The following is a 10,000-nucleotide window of genomic DNA, read 5'->3' as shown; positions in this document are numbered from 1 at the left end:
CGGCGGAGGTACCAGGGGTCGGCCCGCCCGGAAGGAGAGGGCCGGCGAGGAGGCCGAGTGCGGCCGGGAGGGAGGCCTCTCGGTCGGATTGAAAACTTGGAGTTTGCAGCGCCGGAAGGGGCCGGCGAGGAGGCCGAGTGCGGCCGGGAAAGAGGCCACTCGGTCGGATTGAAAACTTGGAGTTTGCAGCGCCGGAAGGGGCCGGCGAGGAGGCCGAGTGCGGCCGGGAAAGAGGCCACTCGGTCGGATTGAAAACTTGGAGTTTGCAGCGCCGGAAGGGGCCGGCGAGGAGGCCGAGTGCGGCCGGGAAAGAGGCCACTCGGTCGGATTGGGAGTTTGAAAAAAATCCCCCATTCATTTCCAATGGCGGAGGTACCAGGGGCAAGGCTGGGGGTACCAGGGGCGAAGCTGGCTGGGGGTACCAGGGGTAAGGCTGAGGGTACCAGGGGTGCCGCTGGGGGTACCAGGGGTAAGGCTGAGGGTACCAGGGGTGCCGCTGAGGGTACCAGGGGTGCCGCTGGGGGTACCAGGGGTGCCGCTGAGGGTACCAGGGGTGCCGCTGAGGGTACCAGGGGTAGGGCTGGAGGTACCAGGGGTGCCGCTGGGGGTACCAGGGGTAAGGCTGAGGGTACCAGGGGTGCCGCTGGGGGTACCAGGGGTGCCGCTAGGGGTACCAGGGGTAAGGCTGAGGGTACCAGGGGTGCCGCTGGGGGTACCAGGGGTGCCGCTGAGGGTACCAGGGGTAGGGCTGGAGGTACCAGGGGTGCCGCTGAGGGTACCAGGGGTAAAGAGCGGGCCGGCCCGGCGGGCGAGTGTGGCCGGGAAAGAGGCCTCTCGGTCGGATTGGGAGTTTGAAAAAAATCCCCCATTCATTTCCAATGGCGGAGGTACCAGGGGCAAGGCTGGGGGTACCAGGGGTAAAGAGCGGGCCGGCCCGGCGGGCGAGTGTGGCCGGAAAAGGGGCCTCTTGGTCGGATTGGGAGTTTGAAAAAATTCCCCCATTCATTTTCAATGGCGGGGGTACCAGGGGTAGAGCTGGGGGTACCAGGGGTAAAGAGCGGGCCGGCCCGGCGTGCGAGTTTGGCCGGAAAAGGGGCCTCTTGGTCGTATTGGGAGTTTGAAAAAATTCCCCCATTCATTTTCAATGGCGGAGGTACCAGGGGCAAGGCTGGGGGTACCAGGGGCGAAGCTGGCTGGGGGTACCAGGGGTAAGGCTGAGGGTACCAGGGGTGCAGCTGAGGGTACCAGGGGTAAGGTTGAGGGTACCAGGGGTGTTGCTGGGGGTACCAGGGGTCACCATTCATTTTCAATGGGGGAGGTACCAGGGGCAAGGCTGGGGGTACCAGGGGTGTTGCTGGGGGTACCAGGGGTAAAGAGCGGGCCGGCCCGGCGGGCGAGTGTGGCCGGAAAAGGGGCCTCTTGCTCGGATTGGGAGTTTGAAAAAATTCCCCCATTCATTTTCAATGGCAGATGTACCAGGGGTCGGTGTCCGCCAGACGGCGGTGTGGTAGGCAAAAGGCGGGCCGGCTCGGCGAGCGTGCGTGCCCGGGAAAAAGGCCTCTTGGCCGGCGTGAGAGTTTAATAATAGCGGGCCGGCTCATCGAGCGTGCGTGCCCGGGAAAAGGGCCTCTTGGCCGGCGTGAGAGTTTAATAATAGCGGGCCGGCCCGGCGAGCGTGCGTGCCCGGGAAAAAGGCCTCCTTGCAGGCGTGAGCGTTTAATAATAGCGGGCCGGCCCGGCGAGCGTGCGTGCCCGGGAAAAGGGCCTCCTTGCAGGCGTGAGAGTTTAATAATAGCGGGCCGGCCCGGCGAGCGTGCGTGCCCGGGAAAAAGGCCTCCTTGCAGGCGTGAGAGTTTAATAATAGCGGGCCGGCTCGGCGAGCGTGCGTGCACGGGAAAAAGGCCTCTTGGCCGGCGTGAGAGTTTAATAATAGCGGGCCGGCCCGGCGAGCGTGCGTGCCCGGGAAAAAGGCCTCCTTGCAGGCGTGAGAGTTTAATAATAGCGGGCCGGCTCATCGAGCGTGCGTGCCCGGGAAAAGGGCCTCCTTGCAGGCGTGAGAGTTTAATAATAGCGGGCCGGCTCTGCGAGCGTGCGTGCCCGGGAAAAGGGCCTCTTGGCCGGCCTGAGCGTTTAATAATAGCGGGCCGGCTCATCGAGCGTGCGTGCCCGGGAAAAGGGCCTCTTGGCCGGCCTGAGCGTTTAATAATAGCGGGCCGGCTCATCGAGCGTGCGTGCCCGGGAAAAGGGCCTCTTGGCCGGCCTGAGCGTTTAATAATAGCGGGCCGGCCCCGCGAGCGTGCGTGCCCGGGAAAAAGGCCTCCTTGCAGGCGTGAGAGTTTAATAATAGCGGGCCGGCTCATCGAGCGTGCGTGCCCGGGAAAAGGGCCTCCTTGCAGGCGTGAGAGTTTAATAATAGCGGGCCGGCTCGGCGAGCGTGCGTGCCCGGGAAAAGGGCCTCTTGGCCGGCGTGAGAGTTTAATAATAGCGGGCCGGCCCCGCGAGCGTGCGTGCCCGGGAAAAAGGCCTCCTTGCAGGGGTGAGAGTTTAATAATAGCGGGCCGGCCCGGCGAGCGTGCGTGCCCGGGAAAAAGGCCTCCTTGCAGGCGTGAGCGTTTAATAATAGCGGACCGGCTCTGCGAGCGTGCGTGCCCGGGAAAAGGGCCTCTTGGCCGGCCTGAGCGTTTAATAATAGCGGGCCGGCCCGGCGAGCGTGCGTGCCCGGGAAAAAGGCCTCTTGGCCGGCTTGGGGGATTGAAAAAAAATCCCCCATTCATTTTCAACGGGAGGGGTCGGCGGTACCGCTTGGTGTCCGCCAGACGGCGGTGTGGTAGGCAAATGGCGGGCCTGCACGGCGAGCGTGCGTGCCCGGGAAAAAGGCCTCCTTGCAGGCGTGAGAGTTTAATAATAGCGGGCCGGCCCGGCGAGCGTGCGTGCCCGGGAAAAAGGCCTCTTGGCCGGCGTGAGAGTTTAATAATAGCGGGCCGGCCCGGCGAGCGTGCGTGCCCGGGAAAAAGGCCTCCTTGCAGGCGTGAGCGTTTAATAATAGCGGGCCGGCTCATCGAGCGTGCGTGCCCGGGAAAAGGGCCTCTTGGCCGGCGTGAGAGTTTAATAATAGCGGGCCGGCTCATCGAGCGTGCGTGCCCGGGAAAAAGGCCTCTTGGCCGGCTTGGGGGATTGAAAAAAAAATCCCCCATTCATTTTCAACGGGAGGGGTCGGCGGTACCGCTTGGTGTCCGCCAGACGGCGGTGTGGTAGGCAAATGGCGGGCCTGCACGGCGAGCGTGCGTGCCCGGGAAAAAGGCCTCCTGGCCGGCGTGAGAGTTTAATAATAGCGGGCCGGCTCTGCGAGCGTGCGTGCCCGGGAAAAAGGCCTCCTTGCAGGCGTGAGAGTTTAATAATAGCGGGCCGGCTCATCGAGCGTGCGTGCCCGGGAAAAAGGCCTCCTTGCAGGCGTGAGAGTTTAATAATAGCGGGCCGGCTCGGCGAGCGTGCGTGCCCGGGAAAAAGGCCTCCTTGCAGGCGTAAGAGTTTAATAATAGCGGGCCGGCTCATCGAGCGTGCGTGCCCGGGAAAAAGGCCTCTTGGCCGGCGTGAGAGTTTAATAATAGCGGGCCGGCCCGGCGAGCGTGCGTGCCCGGGAAAAAGGCCTCCTTGCAGGCGTGAGCGTTTAATAATAGCGGGCCGGCTCATCGAGCGTGCGTGCCCGGGAAAAGGGCCTCTTGGCCGGCGTGAGAGTTTAATAATAGCGGGCCGGCTCATCGAGCGTGCGTGCCCGGGAAAAAGGCCTCTTGGCCGGCTTGGGGGATTGTAAAAAAAAATCCCCCATTCATTTTCAACGGGAGGGGTCGGCGGTACCGCGTGGTGTCCGCCAGACGGCGGTGTGGTAGGCAAATGGCGGGCCTGCACGGCGAGCGTGCGTGCCCGGGAAAAATGCCTCCTGGCCGGCGTGAGAGTTTAATAATAGCGGGCCGGCTCATCGAGCGTGCGTGCCCGGGAAAAAGGCCTCCTTGCAGGCGTGAGAGTTTAATAATAGCGGGCCGGCTCGGCGAGCGTGCGTGCCCGGGAAAAAGGCCTCCTTGCAGGCGTAAGAGTTTAATAATAGCGGGCCGGCTCATCGAGCGTGCGTGCCCGGGAAAAAGGCCTCTTGGCCGGCTTGGGGGATTGAAAAAAAATCCCCCATTCATTTTCAACGGGAGGGGTCGGCGGTACCGCTTGGTGTCCGCCAGACGGCGGTGTGGTAGGCAAATGGCGGGCCTGCACGGCGAGCGTGCGTGCCCGGGAAAAATGCCTCCTGGCCGGCGTGAGAGTTTAATAATAGCGGGCCGGCTCGGCGAGCGTGCGTGCCCGGGAAAAAGGCCTCTTGGCCGGCGTGAGAGTTTAATAATAGCGGGCCGGCTCGGCGAGCGTGCGTGCCCGGGAAAAGGGCCTCTTGGCCGGCGTGAGAGTTTAATAATAGCGGGCCGGCTCAGCGAGCGTGCGTGCCCGGGAAAAAGGCCTCCTTGCAGGCGTGAGAGTTTAATAATAGCGGGCCGGCTCATCGAGCGTGCGTGCCCGGGAAAAGGGCCTCTTGGCCGGCGTGAGAGTTTAATAATAGCGGGCCGGCCCGGCGAGCGTGCGTGCCCGGGAAAAAGGCCTCCTTGCAGGCGTGAGAGTTTAATAATAGCGGGCCGGCCCGGCGAGCGTGCGTGCCCGGGAAAAAGGCCTCCTTGCAGGCGTGAGAGTTTAATAATAGCGGGCCGGCCCGGCGAGCGTGCGTGCCCGGGAAAAAGGCCTCCTTGCAGGCGTGAGAGTTTAATAATAGCGGGCCGGCTCCGCGAGCGTGCGTGGCCGGGAAAAAGGCCTCTTGGCCGGCGTGAGAGTTTAATAATAGCGGGCCGGCTCATCGAGCGTGCGTGCCCGGGAAAAGGGCCTCTTGGCCGGCGTGAGAGTTTAATAATAGCGGGCCGGCTCATCGAGCGTGCGTGCCCGGGAAAAGGGCCTCTTGGCCGGCGTGAGAGTTTAATAATAGCGGGCCGGCCCGGCGAGCGTGCGTGCCCGGGAAAAAGGCCTCTTGGCCGGCGTGAGAGTTTAATAATAGCGGGCCGGCCCCGCGAGCGTGCGTGCCCGGGAAAAAGGCCTCCTTGCAGGGGTGAGAGTTTAATAATAGCGGGCCGGCCCGGCGAGCGTGCGTGCCCGGGAAAAAGGCCTCTTGGCCGGCGTGGGAGATTGAAAAAATTCCCCCATTCATTTTCAATGGCGGGGGTACCAGGGGTAGAGCTGGGGGTACCAGGGGTAAAGAGCGGGCCGGCCCGGCGTGCGAGTTTGGCCGGAAAAGAGGCCTCTTGGTCGGATTGGGAGATTGAAAAAATTCCCCCATTCATTTTCAATGGCGGGGGTACCAGGGGTAGAGCTGGGGGTACCAGGGGTAAAGAGCGGGCCGGCCCGGCGTGCGAGTTTGGCCGGAAAAGAGGCCTCTTGGTCGGATTGGGAGATTGAAAAAATTCCCCCATTCATTTTCAATGGCGGGGGTACCAGGGGTAGAGCTGGGGGTACCAGGGGTAAAGAGCGGGCCGGCCCGGCGTGCGAGTTTGGCCGGAAAAGAGGCCTCTTGGTCGGATTGGGAGATTGAAAAAATTCCCCCATTCATTTTCAATGGCGGGGGTACCAGGGGTAGAGCTGGGGGTACCAGGGGTAAAGAGCGGGCCGGCCCGGCGTGCGAGTGTGGCCGGGAAAGAGCCCTCCTGGCCGGCCTGGGAGATTGAAAAAAATTCCCCCATTCATTTTCAATGGCGGGGGTACCAGGGGTAAAGAGCGGGCCGGCCCAGCGTGCGAGTTTGGCCGGGAAAGGGGCCTCCTGGCCGGCCTGGGGGATTAAAAAAATTCCCCCATTCATTTTCAATGGCGGGGGTACCAGGGGTAGCAGTACCGATTTTGGTCGTTAGGGGCGCTGTAGTAGGTAAACCAGATATGCGGAGTTAGGGGGTCAAGAAGGCGAAAGGCTTAGAAAGTGACCGTTCACCAAAATACTTTCCGAAACGTATATAGGGGGGCATGTGTCGGACGAGTCACCATGCTTTCTCGATGCTGGAGGTACCAGGGGCACAAAGTTGGCCGGGAAAGATGCCTCTTAGGCGGATTGAAAGCATGAGAAAATGCCCCCCATTCATTTTCAATGGCGGAGAGCGGGCCGGCCCCGCAGCCGAGTGTGGCCGGCGGAGAGGCGTCTCGGTCGGATGAATGAAGCGTGGAGCCGGCCTCTGACGGCGGAGCTCCGCACTTTCGAATATTTTCTATCTCCCCCTCCGGGCGGTCGACGGCAGTTGGGAAGGCCGCCCGAGAGGCGCCCGGGGCGGATACCTCGGGCGAAAAGCCGGCCTCTGACGGCGGAGCTCCGCACTTTCGAATATTTTCTATTTCCCCCTCCGGGCGGTCGACGGCAGTTGGGAAGGCCGCCCGAGAGGCGCCCGGGGCGGATACCTCGGGCGAAAAGCCGGCCTCTGACGGCGGAGCTCCGCACTTTCGAATATTTTCTATCTCCCCCTCCGGGCGGCCGACGGCAGTTGGGAAGGCCGCCCGAGAGGCGCCCGGGGCGGATACCTCGGGCGAAAAGCCGGCCTCTGACGGCGGAGCTCCGCACTTTCGAATATTTTCTATTTCCCCCTCCGGGCGGCCGACGGCAGTTGGGAAGGCCGCCCGAGAGGCGCCCGGGGCGGATACCTCGGGCGAAAAGCCGGCCTCTGACGGCGGAGCTCCGCACTTTCGAATATTTTCTATCTCCCCCTCCGGGCGGTCGACGGCAGTTGGGAAGGCCGCCCGAGAGGCGCCCGGGGCGGATACCTCGGGCGAAAAGCCGGCCTCCGACGGCGGAGCTCCGCACTTTCGAATATTTTCTATTTCCCCCTCCGGGCGGTCGACGGCAGTTGGGAAGGCCGCCCGAGAGGCGCCCGGGGCGGATACCTCGGGCGAAAAGCCGGCCTCTGACGGCGGAGCTCCGCACTTTCGAATATTTTCTATCTCCCCCTCCGGGCGGCCGACGGCAGTTGGGAAGGCCGCCCGAGAGGCGCCCGGGGCGGATACCTCGGGCGAAAAGCCGGCCTCTGACGGCGGAGCTCCGCACTTTCGAATATTTTCTATTTCCCCCTCCGGGCGGCCGACGGCAGTTGGGAAGGCCGCCCGAGAGGCGCCCGGGGCGGATACCTCGGGCGAAAAGCCGGCCTCTGACGGCGGAGCTCCGCACTTTCGAATATTTTCTATTTCCCCCTCCGGGCGGCCGACGGCAGTTGGGAAGGCCGCCCGAGAGGCGCCCGGGGCGGATACCTCGGGCGAAAAGCCGGCCTCTGACGGCGGAGCTCCGCACTTTCGAATATTTTCTATTTCCCCCTCCGGGCGGCCGACGGCAGTTGGGAAGGCCGCCCGAGAGGCGCCCCGGGGCGGATACCTCGGGCGAAAAGCCGGCCTCTGACGGCGGAGCTCCGCACTTTCGAATATTTTCTATTTCCCCCTCCGGGCGGCCGACGGCAGTTGGGAAGGTCGCCCGAGAGGCGCCCCGGGGCGGATACCCCGGGCGAAAAGCCGGCCTCTGACGGCGGAGCTCCGCACTTTCGAATATTTTCTATTTCCCCCTCCGGGCGGCTGACGGCAGGTGGGAAGGCCGCCCATTCATTTTCAATGGCGGAGGTACCAGGGGTGCCGCTGAGGGTACCAGGGGTGCCGCTGAGGGTACCAGGGGTGCAGCTGAGGGTACCAGGGGTGCAGCTGAGGGTACCAGGGGTGCCGCTGAGGGTACCAGGGGTGCCGCTGAGGGTACCAGGGGTGCCGCTGAGGGTACCAGGGGTGCCGCTGAGGGTACCAGGGGTGCCGCTGAGGGTACCAGGGGTGCGGCTGAGGGTACCAGGGGTACGGCTGAGGGTACCAGGGGTGCCGCTGAGGGTACCAGGGGTGCCGCTGAGGGTACCAGGGGTGCGGCTGAGGGTACCAGGGGTAAGGCTGAGGGTACCAGGGGTGCCGCTGAGGGTACCAGGGGTGCGGCTGAGGGTACCAGGGGTAAGGCTGAGGGTACCAGGGGTGCCGCTGAGGGTACCAGGGGTGCGGCTGAGGGTACCAGGGGTAAGGCTGAGGGTACCAGGGGTAAGGCTGAGGGTACCAGGGGTAAGGCTGAGGGTACCAGGGGTACGGCTGGAGGTACCAGGGGTAAGGCTGGAGGTACCAGGGGTAAGGCTGGAGGTACCAGGGGTAAGGCTGGAGGTACCAGGGGTTAGGCTGGAGGTACCAGGGGTAAGGCTGGGGGTACCAGGGGTAAGGCTGAGGGTACCAGGGGCGAAGCTGGCTGGGGGTACCAGGGGTTGGGCTGAGGGTACCAGGGGTTGGGCTGAGGGTACCAGGGGTAAGGCTGAGGGTACCAGGGGCGAAGCTGGCTGGGGGTACCAGGGGTGTTGCTGAGGGTACCAGGGGTGCCGCTGAGGGTACCAGGGGTTAGGCTGGGGGTACCAGGGGTTGAGCTGAGGGTACCAGGGGTAAGGCTGAGGGTACCAGGGGTGTTGCTGGGGGTACCAGGGGTCGCCATTCATTTTCAATGGGGGAGGTACCAGGGGTAGGGCTGGGGGTACCAGGGGTAAAGAGCGGACCGGCTCGCCGGCCGAGCGTGGCCGAAAAAGAGGCCTCCTGGCCGGATTGAGAAATTAAAAAAATTCCCCCATTCATTTTCAATGGCGGGGGTACCAGGGGTATGCAGTACCGATTTTGGTCGTTAGGGGCGCTGTAGTAGGTAAACCAGATATGGGGAGTTAGGGGGTCAAGAAGGCTAAAAGGCTTAGAAAGTGAGCGTTCACCAAAATACTTTCCGAAACGTATATAGGTGAGCATGTTTTGAATGGGTGACCTCCAGGGCGACACAGGGGAGGCCCCTAAGAGTATAATCAGACCATCGTGAGGGTGTTTCCAGCCACCCAAAAGCACTGGAACGGCCTCTGACGGCGGAGCTCCGCACTATCGAATATTTTCTATTTCCCCCTCCAGGCGGTCGACGGCAGTTGGGAAGGCCGCCCGAGAGGCGCCCGGGGCGGATACCCCGTGCGAAAACCCGGCCTCTGACGGCGGAGCTCCGCACTTTCGAATATTTTCTGTTTCCCCCTCCGGGCGGTCGACGGCAGTTGGGAAGGCCGCCCGAGAGGCGCCCGGGGCGGATACCCCGTGCGAAAACCCGGCCTCTGACGGCGGAGCTCCGCACTTTCGAATATTTTCTGTTTCCCCCTCCGGGCGGTCGACGGCAGTTGGGAAGGCCGCCCGAGAGGCGCCCGGGGCGGATACCCCGTGCGAAAACCCGGCCTCTGACGGCGGAGCTCCGCACTTTCGAATATTTTCTGTTTCCCCCTCCGGGCGGTCGACGGCAGTTGGGAAGGCCGCCCGAGAGGCGCCCGGGGCGGATACCCCGTGCGAAAACCCGGCCTCTGACGGCGGAGCTCCGCACTTTCGAACATTTTCTGTTTCCCCCTCCGGGCGGTCGACGGCAGTTGGGAAGGCCGCCCGAGAGGCGCCCGGGGCGGATACCCCGTGCGAAAACCCGGCCTCTGACGGCGGAGCTCCGCACTTTCGAACATTTTCTGTTTCCCCCTCCGGGCGGTCGACGGCAGTTGGGAAGGCCGCCCGAGAGGCGCCCGGGGCGGATACCCCGTGCGAAAACCCGGCCTCTGACGGCGGAGCTCCGCACTTTCGAATATTTTCTGTTTCCCCCTCCGGGCGGTCGACGGCAGTTGGGAAGGCCGCCCGAGAGGCGCCCGGGGCGGATACCCCGTGCGAAAACCCGGCCTCTGACGGCGGAGCTCCGCACTTTCGAACATTTTCTGTTTCCCCCTCCGGGCGGTCGACGGCAGTTGGGAAGGCCGCCCGAGAGGCGCCCGGGGCGGATACCCCGTGCGAAAACCCGGCCTCTGACGGCGGAGCTCCGCACTTTCGAATATTTTCTGTTTCCCCCTCCGGGCGGTCGACGGCAGTTGGGAAGGCCGCCCGAGAGGCGCCCGGGGCG

Source organism: Hippocampus guttulatus, unplaced genomic scaffold, assembly GCF_054856545.1.
Source record: "Hippocampus guttulatus isolate MCC_2025c unplaced genomic scaffold, RoL_Hgut_1.0 HiC_scaffold_56, whole genome shotgun sequence".
NCBI classification, from domain to species: Eukaryota; Metazoa; Chordata; class Actinopteri; order Syngnathiformes; family Syngnathidae; genus Hippocampus; species Hippocampus guttulatus.
This window is presented reverse-complemented; position numbering follows the sequence as displayed.